Genomic DNA, 23,450 nt, shown 5'->3' with positions numbered 1-23,450 from the left:
AGGTTGTTCAAATTGCTCATATCTAATGTGTTGCCGTGTGAAATGATTCTATTTATTTTGTTGTTGCCAGGAGGTTGTTCAAATTCTTATTTCAAATTTGTTACTGTATTGGATGAGAAGTGATGAATCATCTGTTTGCAATTTCTTTGCGCTTCTTCTTGTAGCTTGGTGTTTCTCTTTTCCCATTTGTGAATGTTTGAGTTTGTGACCCAAATTCTGTTGATCCGGCCCTGAAAAGGTTATGGTGTGGCCCATGTTTGTGATTTTTTGTGGGGTCTGTAGTGGTAATGAAGGGATCGGGCTGATTTGGGCCTAGGATTTATTTGTACGAACGTATTATATAAGTTTGATTTAGTGGGTCATTTTGGACGTTTTTAATACGTCATTCTCCTCGTTGTATTCTCCATCCTTCATAGTGAATTTCCTCTACCTTTGTCCATGGTTTTTCCCACAAGGGTTTCCACATAAATTTGTGTGTCTTCTTCTTGTTTTCTTTTGTTTTGTGGTATTGCTTATTCTTCCCAATTATAACAAATTGATATCAGAGATAGGTTATTTTCTTGGGGATGCCAATCATGAAATATGATATTCCATTATTGTACCCCAATACCAGATTTTTGTTATGGCAGGTTAAGATATGGGCTGTACTTGTACAAATGGATTTGGACGATGCTCTATTAGGGTTTGATAATATGCCCTCATTATGGACAAAAGAGGATAAATGGCGTAAGGATCGAAATGCTCTATCTCAGATCTACCTTCACCTATCCAATCAGATTCTACAAGATGTTTTGAAGGATACCACTGCCGCTGTATTATGGTTGAAACTGAAATCGTTATGTATAACGAAGAGCCTAACTAGTAAGTTGTATCTCAAACAACTACTTTATTCCCATCACATGTCTGGGGGTGCGTCTTTGAATGATCATCTAACTTTATTTAAGGAAATCATCTCTGATTTAGAGACTCTGGAGGTTAAGTACAATGAGGAAGATCTAGGGTTAATTTTGCTATGTTCGCTGCCTGCATCATATTTGACCTTTAGGGATACGATTTTATATACTCGTGATACCCTAACCCTAGATGACATCTATGATGCGTTGTTCTCTAAGGAAAAGATAAAGCATTTTGTGAATGGGTCCGTGACTCAAGGAGATGGTCTCATTGTTCGAGGAAGGACTGATGAGAGGAACTCTGGAGGTGATGACAAGATTAGGTCAAAATCTAAAAATAGAATCAAAACCTATAATTACTGCCAGAAGAAGGGCCACATCAAATCTGAGTGTTATAAGTTACATAATAGAAATAAACAGAAAGTTGAAAACCAGAAAGGAAAACAACCAGAGAAGTCCGGTAAAGCTAATTTTGTTGAAGATGGTAGTAGTGATGGAGAGCTCTTGGTAGTTTCTGATGGTAACTCCAAACTCTGTGAGAATTGGATTCTTGATTCAGCTTGCACATTTCATATGTGTCGCAATCGGGATTGGTTTATAATATATGAAATGGTCTCTAAAGGTGCTATGTTGATGGAAAATAACACACCTTATAATATAGTTGGCATTAGGATCAAGATGTTTGATGGGGTTGTGAGGATATTTGTTGTTGTGCGGTATTTCCCAGAACTGAAGAGAAATCTTATTTCCTTGAGTACCCTTGATTTGAACGGATATAAGTACACTGGTGAAGGTGGAGTCCTAAAGGTTAGGAAAGGTGATCTTGTTGTGATGAAGGGACAGAGAAAAACTGCTAATTTATACGTCTTACAAGGCTTTATGGTTACAGGTGGTGCTGCTGTTTCTACTTTCTCTCTATCAAATAGTGATGTTGCTAAGCTTTGGCATATGCGTTTGGGACATATGAGTGAAGACAGGATGGCTGAACTAAGTATGAGAGGCCTTCTTGATGGCTAGAGTATTACCAAATTAGAGTTTTGTGAGCACTGTATTTTTGGGAAGCAGAAGAGAGTCAGATTCACTAAAGGCATCCACTCTACTAAAAGCACACTTGATTACATTCATTCTGATCTCTGGGGTTCTTCTAGATTACCTTCTAGAGGATGTGCTAATTACATGTTAACTATTATTGATGACTATTCCAGAAAAGTTTGGGTTTTCTTCCTGAAGAAAAAGAATGATGTATTGCCCATTTTCAAGGAGTGGAAGACTATGATTAAAAAACAAATAGGGAATCAGGGAAAATGCCTTTGGACTGATAATGGTTTAGAGCTCTATTCTAATGAATTTAATGTTCTGTGTAAGTCAGAAGGAATTGTGGCGCACTTAACAGTTCGTCATACTCCGCAGCAGAATTGTGTGGCCGAATGAATAAATAGGACTATAATAAAGAAGGTACATTTATGCTCTCTAATGCTGGTTTACCCAAGTCTTTTTGGGCCGAAGCTGCTTCCACAACTTGTCTTCTTATTAATTGCTCTTCTCTAGTTGCGATTAACAAAAAGACTCCACAAATGGTATGGTTTAATACTCCTGCCAGTTATTCTAATTTGAAGATATTTGGATGTCCTTTTTATGCTTATATTGATAATGAAAAGTTAGAACCTAGATCTGTCAAGTGCTTATTTATGGGTTATAAGTCTGGTGTTAAATGATATAAGCTTTGGTGTCCATAAAACAAAAAGGTTATAATTAGCAGGGATGTTGTGTTCGATGAAGGAATATCGGGAGTTGAATATGCTAGGTACAAAGCAAGACTAGTTGCTAAAGGTTACAGTCAGGTTCTAGGTGTTGACTTCACAGATGTTTTTTCTCCAGTTGCAAAGCATAGTTCGATTCGAGCCTTGCTTGATATCGTGGCCATGCACAATCTTGAGCTTGAGCAGTTGGATGTCAAAACTGCATTCATACATGGAGAACTTAAGGAGGACATCTATATGCAATAACCAGATGGTTTTGTAGTCTCAGGAAAGTAGGACGATGTATGCTTGCTGAAAAAGTCCCCTTTATGTCTTAAAACAGTCGCCCAGACAGTGGTATAAGAGGTTTGACTCTCTTATGACTTCTCATATGTTTAGAAGGAGTAGTTATGATAGTTGTGTCTATTTCAAAGAGGTAAGTGATGGTTTGTTCATGTATCTTCTCTTGTATGTTGATGATATGTTGATTGTAGCGAAGGATATGAGAGAGATAAGAAAAGTCAAAGCCTAACTCAGTAAGGAGTTTGAGATGAAGGATTTAGGAGCAACAAAGAAGATCCTTGGAATGGAAATTCTGAGGGATAGAGAGAAGTGTAAGTTATACTTGAGTCAAAAAAGGTACACTGAGAAAGTGTTTCACAGGTTCAATATACAAAATGCCAAACCTATTAGTACTCTATTGGAAGCTCATTTCAAATTCTCAACCACATTATCTCCGAAGACAGATGATGAGCATGACTATATGTCTTAGCTTCCATACTCTAGTGTCGTTGGGTTTCTTTTGTATGCGATGGTGTGTTCACGACCAGCTTTATTGTATGCCTTCAGTGCAGTTAGCAGATACATGCAAATCCTGGTAAAGAACATTGGAAAATAGTTCAGTGGATTTTCAGATACTTGCATGGATCTGCTGATGTTTGTTTGCAGTTTGGGCAAAATAGAGATGGAGTGATCGGGTATGTTGATTCTAATTTTGTAGGAAACCTTGATAAAAGAAGGTCCCTTACAAGCTATATTTTCACCATTGGTGGTTGTGCTATTAGTTCGAAAGCTACTTTACAAACTAAAGTTGCTTTGTCAACTACTGAGACAAGGTACATGACTATTACAGACAGGGAAGCTATTTGGTTAAAGGGTCTATTTGATAAACTTAGCAAAGACTTACAGATTACTACCAGGGGTGGCTCAAGCGTATTGGTGGCCTAAGGCAAAAATCAAATAGAGGCCTTAAACTTAAAAAAAAAAATTTTTTTTTACTCTCTATTTTCAAAATTATATAATTGATTTTTTCTAATTATTCTTTTTCAAGTAACAATATAATTAATGCATTTAATCTTTCTTGAGACATAATACTCTAGATATATGAACTTCTAATAATTTTTTTTATATAAAAAAATATTTTTTCTATAAATAATATTTTTGTAAAAAAATCGGCGGTATATTATCGTGAAAAATGAGGCCCCTCAAATTTGGGGGACTAAGGCGACCGCCTATTTTTTTCCAAGGTAGAGCCGTCCCTGATTACTAAGATCTTTTGTGACATTCAGAGTGCTATCTTCCTTACTAAAAATTAGATGTTTCACAAGAGGACAAAGCACATCAATGTTCGATATCATTTTGTGCATGAAATTATTGCTCGTGCTGATATTGTGCTAAGCAAGATTAGTACCCACGATAACCCTATTGATATGATGACCAAAACATTACCAAGTGTCAAGTTTGAGCATTGCTTGGACTTGGTTGGTGTCAGTAGTTAAGATATGCCCTTAGGGGTTTTCGTAGAAGAGGTGGAGAGTTTTCTTAAAACGGATTTCATGAGTTCTGAATTAGAATTCGTGTCAAGGTGGAGATTGTTAGAGTTTGTGACCCAAATTCTGTTGATCCGGCCCTGAAAAGTTCACGGTGCGACCTATGTTTGTATGTTTTTGGGCCTAGGATCTATTTGTATGCATGTATTATATAAGTGCAATTTAGTGGGTCGTTTTGGACATTTTTAATAAGTCATTCTCCTCATTGTATTCTCCATCCTTCATAGTAGATTGTACCAGTTAAATTTCTGCCCTTTTCTAACTCCCCAAGTAGGATTCGAGGTCTTTTTGCTGATTTTTTCAACTGGACTGGTTCAACTACTGCTTAACTTAAAAGTGTCTCCACACCTCAAAATGTGGTAGGTAGAACTAAGGGAACAAAAAAAGGCTTGTCCGGTGGATGAAGCATCCTGCATTTAGTAGGGTCTGGGGAAGGGCCATACCTCAAGAGAGTGATGGTTAAATCCGTGATCTATAGGCTATAGGGGTACAATTTTACCGTTGCTTCAAGACTTTTAGCAATTTTGGGTAAATTAAGAATATCAACCGCGGAACAAAAATGCTATTGTAATAACTAATAGCAAGGACAACCTCTTTTTAGTACCATCCCCATTTCTCCCTTGCTCCAGCCAGTCACTCCGTTAATGATTTCGAAGTTTAGAAATTGCATATTAATGTATTTAAATCATAAGAACATTGAGGTTAGCTTGCTGAAAGTACCATTCTTTACTGTTGGAGTTGTTCACCTTCCGGTTATTGAGCAATTCAAATAGTTCAATTACTTTAAAAGTAACAAAAAATAGTTATGTGATTAACTGTTATAGTGGGTTACTTTCGGTAATTTTGATGTGACAAGATAATTTTGTCACTTCAATATTACATATGTGAAATTAACATGAATTAGATGTATGTTACTAATGAATTTTATATGTGTTTTAGGAACTGGAATTGGGGTGGAGATGGAGTAATTGTTGGATCAATAATTGGATTCTTTCTCTTAATGAATAAGAGGAATGTGGGGAAACGAATGACTTATAAGTTACATGATTTATAAAACATAAAGAGGAAGAACTATTAGTGAATAGTTAGTGAGATGTCACAAAAGAAAAATGCCACATTCATTCTTCCACAATTAAACATGGAAGAGGAGTCATCAAAAGACCATTTTTACCACAATGAAACGTGGGAGATAAAGATCAAAAGGTACTCCAGTATGCAACACTTCAATGCACATCAACATGCAACATTTCAATAGCAAATTTAATATTAAAATGCTTTTAAAACCCAACAATTCATATAAAAAAAAACAATCATTCAACTAGATCAAAATTTGAAAATAGTCAAGTAGGAGAAATAAAACATTGTCCCAAATTTTCTAATACTACTTCTTTATTGAGAATCACATTTCTGGGCTGATCACTGCGCTTTTTCGGAGATTTTCAATTGACGTTGCTGTGAAATTTCTGAGAGATGTTAGATGATGTTAGATTAAAAAGAAGAGAGTTATATCATAAATATATTTAATTATCATATGAACTACAGAGTTATTTTTAATAAAAATTTGTTTTGATGTTTGATGATTACTGAACGATAACAATCTTCCGAAACAATATGAATTAAAGATTGGAAATAATGTTATTTCATAGACTTGTCACTACAAAAATATAGAAATTAGCAATGATTAATTAACTTTTATCATTAAACAAAGTCCATCTCTAATCCTTTTAATTACTGAGTGTTTTGATAAGAATTTCCAAAACTAAAGGTTGAATAATGTCAAAATATTTATTGGTGAAAGTGATAGTGTTACATTTAATTTTTCTTTTTTTCTATAGATATACAATTTTAAAATTAAGTAGTTGTAGAAAGAATAACTTCTCAGACAAGTGTTTGATAAAAATAGTTTCAACCAAAACATTTTGTAAAATAAAAATTTGAGAAAATCACTTTTATAAAATAATTTATTTTTGCAGAAAAACTGCAGTAAATGCATTCAAAATTTACATAATTTATCACTTCAATTTTTTTAAAGACGTACCTAGAGATGACTTGCAATTTGCATCCTTATAAAACTAGGCACATTCATCATTTCCAGAATATTCTTTGGGTAACATTCTACATGGTACACAAGTATGTAATATAATTTAATGACTATAATACTTTCAAATCAAGCCAAGAAACTTATAAATACAAACGGATATTAGACATAAGTATAAATTTCAGCTATTCATGTCGCTCTTTAGAAATAAATTGTAAGGAAATTTAATTAATAGTAAAATAAACATACTTCCTTTACCAAGTTGTTGTAAACTTTTTATGAATTTGGCATGAAGATCTCCAGTCCACTTTATGTTGTCCTTTTGCTTGACATCCTTGTTATTTTTGAGATAGAGATGAGCTCCATCTTTCATAGCTTGCTTTTCTAAGAGCTCCTTGTGTTCATCACATACAACTGTGCATTTATTTTAATAAGATATCAATTAAAATTGAATTATAAAATTTGTAAATTATAAAAATAACATTACAAAACATACTTAAAAATAGGAGTTATCTATGGATAGTTTATGTCGCTAAACGATAAAAAATTCATTACTAATTTTATTTAACGATGGATTATGTTAAATTCTTTTAGCTCCGAACTATTTAACGATATATAATGGTGAATTTTAGAATATTTTTTTACTGTGTATTTATAAAAATAATTGATTTTATCCACAATAGATATCATAACTAAAAGAGTATGAAAAATTACTCAAGGAATTATATCCAAAGCCACAACTCAAGCCAAAAGTTTTAAAAAATCTAGTTTCGGCGAGTGGATATTTATTATCATCATATCAATTTTTGTAATTCCTTCGGAAAGCATTGACATTGATGTCAAAGACGTATCAACCATGATAACTGTATTAATACATTTTGAAAGTCAGTAAAATATTTACCAAAAAAAAAAGAAAGTCAGTAAAATAAATTATAAGCCAAATTACTATGAAGATTTATCTTTCATATACAATTTCGATATTAATTTTAAGGGTTTATCGCTACTCTTTAGTTTATGCAATTGCACATATATAAACTTATATTATAATCAATATGTACAATTTTATACATATTTACACAAAAAAATTAATTAACGTATAATAATTTAGAATGAGTAGTTGAATCTATTATATAGAATAGGAAAAGCATAGTAATGACACACATAAGTATCATACAATTTCAAGTTTGGAAATTATTTAAAACAAAAATTTTGAGAAAAAAGACCAGTTCATCTTTGTGATACCAGCAAAGTGAATTCAAACTCAAATTCAAATTAAAATATCCTATCATAATCACACTTTCACAAAATTTGATTATTTAAATAAACTTAAACATGAATATGTATTTTGAATTATTATTTTTATTATTTTTAAATGGAAAAGAAAAAATAATTAGAATTGTATTGATTAAAATGCCATGTTTATAATATAAAATTAAAAAATAAAATCAAAATATTCAAAATTAAAATTAAACAAAACTAACAATATCACTTCCTTTATTGTGTGTGTATTACTTTTCTTTTTTCTTTTTATTTCCTATCTAGTGTTTGACATCTATATTGGAACCCGATTAATCTGGATTCGTGTGCGTGAGGTCTATTCGGAGGAGGCATCCCCTATCAAAATTTTTTTCATATCAAAATTTTTTTTATATCCAAGAATCAAATATGAGACTCTAGTTAAAAAATGAGTAGCTCCATTCGCTGCACCACATTCTTTAGTGGTTGTATTACTTATCTTCATCAAAGGACCAACTTATCTATTCATTCTAGACAATCCAATAGCACATATTTGAGTAAAATTTGATATACTTATTTTTACTGTAGGTAAAATATTAAATAAAAATTAGTGAAAATATTAGAGTTTATTGAAATTTTAATATATAAGGAAGAAAATGAATAAAGTGAAAACATTACAGAAGTAAAGATGCGTGATATGTCAAAGTGATAAAATAATATGTTAAATTAGAGTGGAAGAAAAAACTCCTCAAAATTAAGAGGGGAATTTCAATTAGAAAGAAAATAATTTTTCATGAAAATCATATTTTCTTGCTTTTTTTTTTCTACATCTAATATAAGATAAAAAAGAAAATTATCTCGCGATCAAAAGTAATAATAATCAAATCGATGTTTTTCTTGGTGTTTCTCTTCCCACTCTATTTCCTAATCTTGTGTCGCCTCTACCATCCAAACGATTGTTTTAAATTGTAGATAGACTGTAAAAGTCAAAAGATCTGCACCTTCAAAAATTATTCTTAAGAGATTTAATTTATTTTCTCCTCCGATTCTATATCACTTTGACCTATAGACAAAAATTATTTATTCTTCCCTTTTCCTTCAAAACGATCAAACGTAAAACTATTTTAAGGTCATTAAATAATTAATAAAATGGTGTCCCTTCAAGGAGATTTGATAAATTTGAAAGGATACAAATATTAAGTAAAACTATCGTCCTCCTCTGAAAAGTCATAGGGAAAGCTAATGGAGTAAGTGACATGCTTATAAAGAATCTAATTTAATTCCTTATAAACACATAAAACTCATTTTAACTAGTAAAACAACATAAACAAACATAGAAATGATGTTGGGACAACTAGGAAAATAAAACTTCAAAATTTATAAGATAAAAATAAAATTTTAAAAGAGATCGATGCTAAAATCGTAAATGAGAAAATTATCAACATATCAATTAAATCTCTTTTAAAAAGAAAATCACATATAATTTATTTATATCAAATAATAAAAAATTATAAGTTCAATATAAATTTTTAGAGATGTTACCTTTATAGTCCTCACACTTTAGCAAATCAACAATCTTGATAGCAATCTTATTGATTTGACTAACCAGCATCACGCGAACTTCATCTGTCATTCCAAAATAAGTAGTTGCCACTGTATTATCGCTATCAGAGCCGTCTACGATGAAGTTGTATTGATAATATGCGGTAACCCTAATGAGCATAGGTAGAATTAATTTATAAAGATTGAGACTTAATCGGGTACGACCATCAAATAGACGGTGGACGAACAAGATCTATTCTTTATTAAATATTAGTTATAGATTTTATATTAATTTCTCCAAAAATTAAAAAAAAGGAAAAATATTAAAATATACAACCATAGGTTGTTTATTGTAAGTCATACAATACTTTTTAGATTGGAAGTCATAGCAATTTTTAAAATAAAAATAAATAAATTTTTTATTTTTATAAAGAAAACCTTAAAATAAGACATTGGTTACTAAAAGATATCAACCACCCCCTTTTATTTAATGAGGTAACAAACCCTCAACTAATGAACAACCGTGTAAAAATAAGAACTAGAGAGAACTGGATATTTTCGGATCATTATAGAGTTTATGTTACACTCTATGATGATATTACAAAGAAGGATGCTTAAGTAATGAAAAAATATAAAGATGAATGAGAAGTTTGAGTTATTAATCACGAACTCCTTTTTACAAATGTATGAACTAAAAAGAAACGCTGGCCCATCTAAAGTACATTGATATATTCGATACTTGCCTTCTTCTTCGAACCTGTTCAAAATCACTTGAAAATTCATCACTTCTTGAATTTGTCGGGTCTTATTAAAGTCGTTGACACTGTCGCATGATTTTGCTTTGTCGGTGGTGTCTTGGAACAAACTCCTCTGTCACCTTACCATTCCAACTTTGATTTTTACCTTGATTTTTTTTATTTTTCTATTTTTTTGCCCAAGATAGATATCGACATTCCGAGCTGCACTTGCAAAGCATATTTCTAGCATGTCTTCATCACTTTCCTCAAATATGTCATCGTCTTGGAGGTTTTCAAAACTCTTTGAAGACAATGTTTCACTTTCCACCAATTATTTAGCAGTATTAATTGGAGAAAGGAAATTTATTACACCACCTGAAGTTTTCTTGCAGCTTGATGAATAATTATGAATTGCAAATTTATTTGGGACAAAAATTGAAGCTTGAGCATTAAGTTTGCTGCCAATATTATCCGACTGATGTTCTTCTTCTTTATTTACCAAATCTCCCTAACAATGAGAGCTAGTATCACTTTGTTGCTCCTAACAAAATCAGGTTATTGATTTTTCTTTAATACTTTAGCCACCTCTGGATTTAATATAAGTATTGTAGGTTTTTTGGATTAATTTCATGACCAACTTTATCCGAGAGAAGATCAAAAGTATTTGGATGAGAAATGTCCTTTGGGGAAGAAGCTCGAGCATATGGAACATTCCTTGCTAGCTGCACATTAACGTGAGCAGGAGAGCCAATTCGAATGCCTAAATATTTTTTATGTGCTACCACGATCCAGTCCTTGCCAATACTGCTATCCACACCCTTGATTTTGTTCGATAATTCATCACCAGTAACATGCTTTTCACTGATGGAATGTTCAAATTGAGTAGAATTAAAAGGGGACCGCAAATTATCAACTTCTAAATTTTTATCCAATGATTTCTTAGCGACATTCAAGCACGAATGCTGTCCAGAATTTTCACTGCTCGCCACAACATTGTGAATATGGTGCATATCTGTCTGTGACATCTCACGGGTTACCAAATTTTTGGGTTTTAAAGATGTATTATCCTCTTGTTCATCAGTGTATCGTTCTACAATTAAGTTCCTCACTTGTAGTCCATATTTCGTTTGCGATGAAGGGACTAAGACCTTAGAATTCTCTCCAGATTGGACCATCAACTCACGTGCATCCACATCACCTATTGGATTATTGTTTGCAATAATTTGTTGCTGCTGGGAATCAACATTCGACGCAACAAGCTTAGCAACATTGTTATGGACCTCAACTTCTGTATGGGAACTTGCCAACAAGTCTGGTTGTTGGTTCTTTTCATGAGGTCTTCGATCTCCATCTTCCCATCCTCTCTTCTCATTCAAAAATCCTCTCATATTTCCTTGAATTTTTTCTCTAATAGCTTCTTCACAACCTTCACCACCTACATTCTAGATAGTATCTAGTTTCTTTTTCAGTATCAAACATCATGTACCTTCATTATGTCCTTGGTGTTTGCGCAAAAATTTCACACAAGGGTAGATTATCATAAATAATTTTCTGGAAACTCTCTACAAGCTTACCAATTTATTGTCCAAATATCAAAATTTTATTCTCTTTAAAAGTTTTTCCAGTAGGTCTGGGATCACCTTGATCCTAGCAGTGCTCGGTCTGGACTTAACTTATGTTGCTTTATCTATAGCTATTGTTTTTCCGACTGCTGCTACTATAGACAATAATAACCTCTTAACAAATAGGTCCAGATCCAAGTTCGGCGAAGAAATCCACACTGCTGCCTTAGTCGTTTTTTTTTTGTAGTTAAAATTGATAGACCACGAGAATATCCTATATTGGTGCTCCTTTCCATTGTAAGAAAAATATTTCATTGATCTTGCAAAAGAAATCACATAATCATCATATTGATCACACCATAGCAAGAGTTGCCGTGGTGCCAATGAACCAATTAGACAATGATCCTTGATTCCGAGATGTTTCGGTAGCAGTGTCCTTAGGTCCTTCAAATCTGGTGCACCTGAGGAAATTTTAATCATAATTGCTTGATGCAACCCTTCCTCGATAGCAAATGCTTATCTTTTCTCCATTGTAAACTTGAGTGTAGGGTAATTTGTTTTAGTTGAGATCTCGTAATATTTTGCACAATCACAATAGAATTTCGTTAACACAGAGCTCACAAATGTGCCTATTAAAGTTTACGATCCTTTAGAGGACTACTTTTCTGTAGAGGATATAGAATTTTCTAGCACTGATGTATATGTGCTGCCTTCTATGGTCCAGTCTACCTCACAAAACACCGCAGTATCTGATGATCAAGTTGAAGTCCCTTGCACTTCTATTCCACTGTCCTCTTCTCCTGCAATATGTTCTCCAAGAAGAACATCTAAGATGTCTAGGCAACCTATTTGGCTAAAGGACTATGCTACTTCTAAGGATGGAAAGAACTGCAGATATTCCCTGGAAAACTACCTCTTCTATGATAAAATTACAAGTTCATATCATAGCTACTTAAGCAAATTCTTCACCTTGGTTGAACCCCATACTTCTAGGCAAGCTGCAGTAGATTCAAGATGGGTCGAGGACATAAAGCTATAGATTCAAGCACTTGAAGAAAACAAGACCTGGAGGTGGTGCCTTTACCGCTCGAAAAAAATACTATGGGATCCACGTGGGTGTATAAGATCAAGTATCAACCTAATAAAGAGGTAGAGAGATTCAAAGATAGATTGGTAGCAAAAGGTTATAGTCAACAAGAAGGTTGGATTATTATGATACCTTTTCTCATGTGTCTAAGATAGTTACAGTTAGAAATGTAATTGTTTTAGTAGCTTCAAAAGGTTGGTTTCTATATCAGATGGATGTCTACAATGCTTTCTTACAAGGTGATCTAGATGAAGAGGTTTACATGGAGATGCTAGAAGGTTTCAAACAACAAAGAAACACAAGAGTATGCAGATTGTTGAAATCCTTATATTCTTAAACAGGCTTCCAGACAATGGAACCTAAAACTTACTAATGCCTTGGTAAATGCTGGTTTTTTTCAAAGTGTACATGACTATTCTTTGTTTACATTTGATACAAGTGCAACTAGCTCAAGATCATTCACACATAGCCAAGCTCGGGAGTCACAAAAACTCCAAGCCATGTTCATGCAAATGGCCGTGTGTGAGTGTCTAATTAATTCATCTAAGAGATTCCATGTTTTGAAGTGTGAAGAGGGGCTTTGAAGTGTAAGTTTATTAGAGTCCAAAGCCACCTAAGACCAAGGCTAGAATGTTCATTTTCCTTTCATTTTGTGGATTGCTATAAATAGACAATAATAGGGCTATTTCTTGGACTTAGTTCATTTTTATTATGGAAGAAAAACAAGTCTTGTAATATTTTGAGAACTTCTCTCTCTTGTTCTTGAGAGTGAACCCAAAACTAGACAACAAAGTGTAGTAACACTTTTGTTATTCTTTGGCTAGAAACTTTGGGGTCTTGAGGTTCATGAGTTCCTCTTGATTCAAGTAAGAATTTGGTGTAAATATCTTTTAGTCTTAGGGTCCTAATCTTCATGTAAGAGTTCTTAGATTCTAGGATATTTTGTGTCAAGTTACTATCCATTACTATGGTGAACTTCTTGAAATTGCCCACTACACTTCATACTAACCCTTTTAAGTTGCAATGGTTGAATGAATGTGGTGAATTGAAAGTCATGAGGCAATGTGTGATACGGTTTAAGGTAGGAAACTACCATGACGAAGTACTTTGTGACCTAATAACAATGCAAGTGTGTCACTTGTTGTTAGGTAGACCTTGGCAATATGATAGGTCTACCAAACATGATGGGAGGTCTAATCGATATACACTTGAGAAGGATGGACGAAAGGTCACACTTCATCCACTTTTGCCTTTACAAGTGAACGAGTTGCATCAAAGGATGAAAGGGGAAGAAATCATAAAATAAAGAAAAGGAGGGTGAACCCGTAGGTTGGGTAGTGGGGATATCCAGGGCTGCCTCTACATCAAATGGAAAAGAAAATATGGTGATGTTGGTTAGAAAGAAGGAGCTCTTCGTGGATCATGATGAGGACACACCCATGCTTCTTTTGGCACATTGTCTTAACACTAACCCCACTAATTCTTCTATTTCTCCTTTGATTTCTCTTGTGTTGCAGGATTATGAAGATGTTTTTCCTAAAGAACTTCCGCAAGGGTTGCCCCCACTTTGGGGTATTGAGCATAAAATTGACTTTATGCCGGGTTCACAATTGCCAAACAAACCGGCTTATAGAAGCAACCCTACGGACACCAAAGAACTACAACGACAAGTTGAAAAACTTCTCAACAAAGGTTACATCAAAGAGAGCATGAGTCCATGTATGGTTCCGGTATTATTAGTGCCAAAGAAGGATGGAACTTGGCGTATGTGTGTGGATTGTCGAGCCATCAACAAGATTACGATAAAATATCGTCACCCTATTCCTAGATTAGATGACATGCTTGATGAGTTGAATGGTTCTTGTATATTTTCCAAGATAGATCTTTGGAGTGGTTATCACCAAATTCGTATGGAACTCGATGATGAATGGAAAACTGCCTTTAAGACCAAATTTGGTCTCTATGAATGGATGGTTATGCCATTCGGCCTAACCAATGCTCCAAGTACTTTCATGCGGCTAATGAATCATGTGATGAAGGCTTTTATTGGAAAGTTTGTTATTGTTTATTTTGATGATGTCTTGGTATATAGCAAGTCCATAGATGAGCATGTATTGCATTTACAAAGTGTCTTTGATGTGCTTAGAAAAGAGAAGTTGTATTCCAATATTGAAAAGTATTCCTTTGGTGTTAATGAAGTTGTTTTCTTGGGTTTTGTTGTTAGTTAAAGAGGGGTCAAAGTGGATGAATCCAAGATAGACGCTATAAAAAATTGGCCAATCCCACAAACCGTTGGTGAAGTAAGAAGCTTCCACGGGTTGGCTAGTTTTTATAGAAGGTTTGTCAAAGTATTTAGGACCATAGCCGCCTCCTTGACCGAGGTCATTCGGAAAGACCAACCCTTAAAGTGGGGTGAAGAGCAAGCTAAGGCTTTTGAAGCTTTGAAAGCTATGCTCATTTCCGCACCTTTGTTACAATTGCCCAACTTTGATAAGATGTTCAAAGTTGAATGAGATGCTAGTAAAGTAGGCATAGGGGCTGTTTTGATGCAAGATTTAAAACCCGTTGCTTATTTTAGTGAAAAGCTCAAGGGTGCTACTCTAAACTACTCCACGTATAATTTAGAGTTGTATGGCTTGATTAGAGCATTGGGCAATTGGCAACACTACTTGTGGCCTAAGGAATTTGTGATCCGGACGGACCATGAATCCTTGAAACACTTACTGGCACAAGACAAGCTTAACAAATGGCACGCCAAATGGGTTGAGTTTCTAGAAACCTTCCTTTATGTTCTTCAATACAAGAAGGGTAAGGACAATGTGGTTGCCGATGCCTTATCTAGAAAACATGTACTTGTGTCCACTTTGTCTTCAAAGTTAATAGGTTTTGAGAGCCTAAAGGCATTGTATCCCGAGGATCCTTACTTTGCTTCTATCTTTAGGGAATGCAAAGAATTGGGTAGGGACAAGTGGGTTTCAGATAGAGGTTCAAATCCTTATGCCAAGTTTGATGGTTACTTGTTTAAAGGTAGACGATTGTGTGTATCTTCTAGCTTTTGGAGAGAGTTGTTTGTGAGACAAGCACACGATGGCGGTCTAATGGGTCATTTTGGGATTGACAAAACCCTCGGGATATTGGAGGAGCAATTCTATTGGCCTAGAATGCACAAGGATGTGGCTAGGATTTGCGGTCAATGTGTAGATTGTAAGGGAGCCAAGCTTGGCTCCTCCCTCACGGGTTATATACCCCTCTTCTCACTCCTTTACGTCCTTGTCTTGATATATCTATGGATTTTGTGTTAGAATTTCAGAGGAATAGACGAGGTAGGGATAGCATTTTTATTGTGGTTGATCGGTTTTCTAAGATGACGCACTTTATTCCATGTTCAAAAAGTGAAGATGCGTCAAGTGTGGCTTCTTTATTTGTTGAAAATATTGTCAAATTACATAGTGTTCCAAGGACCATTGTAAGTGATAGGGACTCTAAGTTCCTTAGTAACGTTTGGAAGTCAATGTGGGGTAGGCTTGGCACTAGATTGCCATTCTCAACATCTTGCCACCCACAAACGGATTGCCAAATCGAGGTTGTAATTAGGACTTTGGGTTCTATGTTATGATCAATGGTTAAAGGCAAAATGACTTCATGGAAGGACCACCTACCTTTGGTGGAATTTGCATACAATCGGGTTATACACTCAAGTACGGGAAGTATACGGAATCAGCCCCCTCAACCCTTTGGATTTAAATCCTTTGCCAAGTGATCTTATGATTAGCTTAGATAGAAGCAAGAAGGCCAAAGCCATGAAGAAATTGCATGAGAAAGTGAGGCAAAAGCTTGAGAAGAAAAATCAAGAGATTGCTAAGAAAGTAAACAAGGGGAGAAGAAAGCTTATTCTTGAACCAGGTGATTGGGTTTGGGTGTACCTTAGAAAAGACCAGTTTCCTTCACAAAGGAAAACCAAGTTGATGCCGAAGGGTGATGGTCCCTTTCAAGTACTTGAAAGAATCAATGATAATGCCTACAAAATTGACCTTCCTCCAGAATATCAAGTGCACAACACCTTTAACATATGTGACCTCTCTTCTATTTCTACGGTTGAGGATGAACATCCACCGAATTTAAGGAAAAATTTCCTTCAAGATGGAGAGGATGATACAAGTGCAGCTAGCTCAAGACTATTCACACGTAGCCAAGCTCGGGAGTTACAAAAACTCCAAGCCATGTTCATGCAAATGGCCGTGTGTGAGTGTATAATTAATTCATCTAAGGGATTTCATATTTTGAATTGTGAAGAGGGGCTTTGAAGTGTAAGTTTATTACACTCCAAAGCCACCTAAGACCAAGGCTAGAATGGTCATTTTCCTTTCATTTTGTGAAGTACTAGAAATAGACAATAATAGGGCTATTTCTTGGACTTAGTTCATTTTTATTATGGAAGAAACACAAGTCTTGTAATATTTTGAGAACTTCTCTCTCTTGTTCTTGAGAGTGAACCCAAAACTAGACAACAAAGTGTAGTAACACTTTTGTTGTTCTTTGGCTAGAAACTTGGGGGTCTTGAGGTTCATGAGTTCCTCTTGATTCAAGTAAGAATTTGGTGTAAATATCTTTTAGTCTTAGTGATACATGACTAAGTGTGTATCAAGAGATTCAAGCCAACACAAGAGCAACAAGCTGAACAATAAAGTGCTAGTGAATCAAAATAGGCTACTCACGGCTTCACTAGACTTTAGATTTAGTTTTGAGAAAGAAAAGAGATGAACACAAGAGCAAAAATGCTAGTGAATCGAAATAGCCCCACACGGATTCACTAGACTTCAAATGCCAACAACAAAACAATGTTAACAAAAGAGATGGATAGATAGTTTGACATACAATAATCAAGAATCTAAGAACCCTAACCACATGGAAGGACCCTAAGATTAATGAATGTTAACACCAAACTCTTACGTTGACAAAAGAGGGACTTTACCTCCCTAATCACCAATATATCAAGGCAGCAATGCAACACAAGTGATATCCACACTTGGGCAGCCCTAGTTATGGATTGGTGGCTTTTCCAAGCCCTACAAACTAAGAGGTGTTACACTCCTCACACTAGAGAGAGAGTTTGTCTTCCATCAATAAAACAACTAAAGAGAAAAAGACCTAAAATGTTCTATTTATATTCTATTACAAGACAAGGCAAAATAAAAATAATGCCCTTAAAGGGTGGGGTGGCCATGGAGTGCATATGGACCCAATGAAGTGACCAAAATACCCTTAATGAAGATGACCAAATCATGACCCATTAAGTGTTGTCCAAAACCGTGAGTCCTCAAGTCTTCGATACTCCGAGCAATCTTCCACACACGGCCTTGCTTGTGCTTAAAACGGGTCTTCCTTGTATATTCTTGTGCCCTCGGGGTGACCAAGTCTTGAGCCTTTAAATGATGACCTCCAATCATGTCTTCAAAAATTAAGGTGGCCATTTGATTTGTATCATCCTTCCCTTCTTGAAAAGGATTCAACCTCGAATCCAAACCTTGCTAGAACAAAGAGAAGACAAATAAGCATCACATCCTCATGACATGAGGGTTAGAGTTAGTAAAATAAACAACATCAACATGCCAAGGAGGTACACACTTAAGATATAACCACACGTCCTTTGTTATAATCACGAGGGACTTAGAAAAAAATTACAAAAGAGTTGGCGAAAGGAATCACCATCAAGGGGTGGTGTCCTAATTGGAAGTAAAGTCCACCTAACGCATATAACAATATCAGTCAAACAAGTGGACTGACCAACAACTATCCATCCTTCACACCCTAAGAAGTTACCAGGATCGAATGGGAGACGTAACCAAGGGCTTAGTTCTCGGCCATTCTCACTTTCCCCTAGGGTGTCATCCTCGAAATTAAGCAAGACCTCTTTATAACTATTGAAAATATCATGAACTAAAAGAGGGTTGAGAAAGGTGTTCCATAAGTCAACTTCAAATAAAGGGTTCCCATTCATGCACTTACTACTAGTTTCAAAATTTCCAGTAGGAATATGCCCAACATAAGAAACATATAAAGATGAAGTAGATGGCATTTCTAAGCACATATCACCTTCTCTTTCACAAGAGTTGACCTCACATACATACAAACCATCACGGGAATCCAAAGGACAACAATCAAAATCATCTTCACAAAGACAATCACAACTCAGGTTTTCTAAATATTCAAGCAAATCAAGATCATCTACTCCCGGTTGATCATTTTGCTCACCCTAACTAGTTGTTGGCAATTCACATACCAACGTAGACTCACCTTGTTTTTAAAAAAGGTCAACTAGTGTGTGAATACTCTCGTCACTTGGTAATAGAACCTTAGTCAAGCTGTAAGTGCTAGCACCAGATGGACACAAATCATTCTCACGAGGAGAATCAATTTTGTCATCTAAAGGATCAACTAGTGCTTGTGTACCTACAACAAGAGTTTGGTCCTCATGTGACCTAACAATATCAAGAGTATCACAAAATGAAGACTCATGCACTTCTACACTAGGTAAAACCGCAACTACGTTCATATGAGTGTAGGGGATAACATTTTTACCTCGTAGCTCACATGAGCTACGGTCTTCATCTTGACGTGTGTCCGGGTAGCCCACTTGCTCCCTTGGAACTCCCATATGATTCAACCTTTCATTTATCACTTCCCATTGACGGGTAACGGCTTCAAGTTTAGCCAAAATAGCACTTTCAGCCGTGGGTTCCATTGTAATTGCACCTAAAAAAAAGAAAAGAACAAGTCTACAAAATAAAACACAAGTTAGTTTGAAACAACCTCACCATACTCTCACACACTTGATCATTTCACACTTGGATTCACAAGTGCTGCAAGTCGGCTTGTAGTTTGTGATGAGTCGAGGGGTGAGTCTACTCCTTGGTCGGAATGGATTCTTTGTTTGAAGACTCAAGGAAATAATGTCCGAACTTGAACCAAGAAATTCTACAATTCAAAAACAAGAAAAGAACAAAATAACTCTTACACGAACAAATGGGCACAAATACTAACTAACAAGCTAGTAGGAGATTACTAGGTCGTCAATTAGTGTTCAGACCAACAAACGAAACTAAGAAACAATAAAATGAAACTAAGAAATCTAAAAGTTGAACTCAAAATGTTATGTGAACAGTAATTTAGTGATGTGGCAGTCCGCTATTGGCCTCGGTTTTGTCAAAATTTTACTCTCCAATTTCAAGTCTTGACCAATCTACAATTTGGAAATGGTGGATTTGGTTAATGGAGGGAAATTTGGTCTTGGAGATTCATTTTCAAGTTCAAAACAAGACTTGACCTTCTTGGTACTTTCTTCTTGAAACAAGGTCCTTAAATCAAGGAAAGTAGGTGAAAAGTGGTTGTCAAGTCTTTTGAGTGATGTGATCAAATCTTTTACCAACAAGTACTACAACTTGGTCTTTCACCTTTTATGGATCTAATGTTCACTTTTTGTTTTAACAAAAGATGAAAATGGTGAAGAACAACAAGAACACAATAACAACAACAATATTCTCCAAGAACAACAACAAATTCCAACGTCCAAATCCACAACAACAAGGCCTTCAACACGGTCAAGGATTAGAATGACAACAACATCAAATCAGCCACACTTTGTTCACATTAACAACATTAACAAGTTCAAGTTCAAGCTTAGATTTGGACAATTTTTAGTGTTGGTGAGAAAGAAACCAACACTAGAAACACTCTAAACAACCAAAGACTACAAGATCAAGTCACAAAGAAACATGTCTCGGCCAAGACAACAACAAGAACAACAACTTTCTCGGCCAAGAATAACAAGAACGGGCAGATTACTCCTTTTCTGGATTTTTTTGTATGTTTTTCAACTCTTTTATTTATATATTTATATATATATATATATATATTGATCTTGGTAGAACAAAATCCAAGATGGATCTGATACCAAATGATACATGACTAAGTGTGTATCAAGAGATTCAAGCCAACACAAAAGCAACAAGCTAAACAACAAGGTGCTAGTGAATCGAAATAGGTCACTCACGGCTTCACTAGACTTTAGATTTAGTTTTGAGCAAGAAAAGAGATGAACACAAGAACAACAATGCTAGTGAATCAAGAGAGCCCCACACGGCTTCACTAGACTTCAAAGACCAACAACAAAACAATGTTAACAAAAGAGATGGATAGATAGTTTGACATACAATAATCAAGAATCTAAGAACCCTAACCATATGTAAGGACCCTAAGATTAATGAATGTTAACACCAAACTCTTACATTTACAAAAGAGGGACTTTACCTCCCTAATCACCAATATATCAAGCCAACGATGCAACACTAGTGATATCCACACTTGGGCAGCCCTAGTTATGGATTGGTGACTTTTTAAGCCCTACAACTAAGGGGTGTTACACTCCTCACACTAGAGAGAGAGTTTGTCTTCCATCAATAAAATAACTAATAAGAAAAAGACCTAAAATGTTCTATTTATATTCTATTACTAGACAAGGCAAAATGACAACAATGCCCTTAAATGGTGGGGTGGCCATGGAGTGCATTTGGATCCAATGAATTGACCAAAATACCCTTAATGAAGATGACCAAATCATGACCCATTAAGTGTTGTCAAAAACTGTGAGTCCTCAAGTCTTTGATGCTCCAAGCAATCTTTCACACACGACCTTGCTTGTGCTCAAAACGGGTCTTCCTTGCATATTCTTGTGCCCTCGGGGTGAACAAGTCTTGAGCCTTTAAATGATGACCTACAATCATGTCTTCAAAAATTAAGGTGGCCATTTGACTTGTATCATCCTTCCCTTCTTGAAAAGGATTTGACCTCAAATCCAAACCTTGCAAGAACAAAGAGAAGACAAACAAGAACCACATCCTCATGACATGAGGGTTAGAGTTAGTACAATAAACAACATCAACATTCCAAGGAGGTACACACTTGAGATATAACCACACGTCCTTTGTTATAATCACGAGGGACTTAGAAAAAAAATTACAAAGGAGTTGGCGAAAGGAATTACCATCAAGGGGTAGTGTCCTACTTGAAAGTAAAGTCCGCCTAACACATATAACAATATCAGTCAAACAAGTGGACCGACCAACAACTATCCATCCTTCACACCCTAAGAAGTTACCGGGATCGAATGGGAGACATAACCAATGGCTTAGGTCTCGGCCACTCTCATTTTCCCCTAGGGTGTCATCCTCGAAATTAAGCAATCCCTCTTTATCACTATTGAAAATATCATGAACTAAAAGAGGGTTGAGAAAGGTGTTCCATAAGTCAACTTCAAATAAAGGATTCCCATGCATGCGCTTACTACTAGTTTCAAAATTTCCACTAGGAATATGCCCAATATAAGAAACACATAAAGATGAAGTAGATGGCATTTCTAAGCACATATCACCTTCTCTTTCACAAGAGTTGTCCTCACATACGTACAAACCATCACGGGAAGCCAAAGGACAACAATCAAAATCATCTTTACAAAGACACTCACAACTCAGGTTTTCTAAATATTCAAGCAAATCAAGATCATCTACGCCCGGTTGATCATTTTGCTCACCCTCACTAGTTGTTGGCAATTCACATACCAACGTAGTGTTCAACTAGTGTGTGAATACTCTCGTCACTTGGTAATAGAACCTTAGTCAAGCTGTAAGTGCTAGCACCAGATGGACATAAATCATTCTCACGAGGAGAATCAATTTTGTCATCTAAAGGATCAACTAGTGCTTGTGTACCTACAATAAGAGTTTGGTCCTCATGTGACCTAACAATATAAAGAGTATCACAAAATGAAGACTCATGCACTCCTACACTAGGTAAAACCACAACTACGTTCATATGAGTGTAGGGGCTAACATTTTTACCTCGTAGCTCACATGAGCTACGGTCTTCATCTTGACGTAAGTCCGAGTAGCCCACTTGCTCCCTTGGAACTCCCATATGATCTAACCTTTCATTTATCACTTCCCATTGATGGGTAATGGCTTCAAGTTTAGCCAAAATAGCACTGGCAGCCGCGGGTTCCATCGTAATTGCACCTAAAAAAAGAAAAGAACAAGTCTACAAAATAAAACACAAGTTAGTTCGAAACAACCTCACCATACTCTCACACACTTGATCGTTTGACACTTGGATTCACAAGTGTTGCAAGTCGGCTTGTAGTTTGTGATGAGTCTAGGGGTGAGTCTACTCCTTGGTCGGAATGGATTCTTTGTTTGAAGACTCAAGGAAATAATGTTCGAACTTGAACCAAGAAATTCTACAATTCAAAAACAAGAAAAGCACAAAATAACGCTAACACGAACAAATGGGCACAAAAACTAACTAACAAGCCAGTATAACCACATATTGTTTAGAGACAAGATCAAATATGGTTTGGTTGAGACTCTTTATGTTCAAACTCAGAGGCGGAGCCAGGATTTCAACTGAGGGGGTTCAATATTCAAAGAAAACTTAGTTGAAGGGGGTTCAACACCTACTATAACCACATAAAAAATAATTTTAATCATGTATAAATAGTATATTTTTCCGTCAAAGGGGGTTCGGCCGAAACCCCTTAAGGAGGCTAGCTCCGCCTCTGTTCAAACTCATGATCAAGTGTCTGATTTACTTACTAAGTTTCTGTCAACCTCAACATTTGCATTTGATGGGCAAGCTTGGTGTGCTTAATATCCTGCACCCTTCAGCTTGAGGGGGACTATTGCAAGCTCAAGATAGATGAGGAAGTAGTTTTTAACTGTTCCATTGAAATAAAATAG

Source organism: Capsicum annuum, chromosome 6 (genome assembly GCF_002878395.1).
Source record: "Capsicum annuum cultivar UCD-10X-F1 chromosome 6, UCD10Xv1.1, whole genome shotgun sequence".
Classification (NCBI taxonomy): domain Eukaryota; kingdom Viridiplantae; phylum Streptophyta; class Magnoliopsida; order Solanales; family Solanaceae; genus Capsicum; species Capsicum annuum.
The sequence above is the reverse complement of the archived record's forward strand: the minus strand, read 5'-3'. Positions refer to the sequence as shown.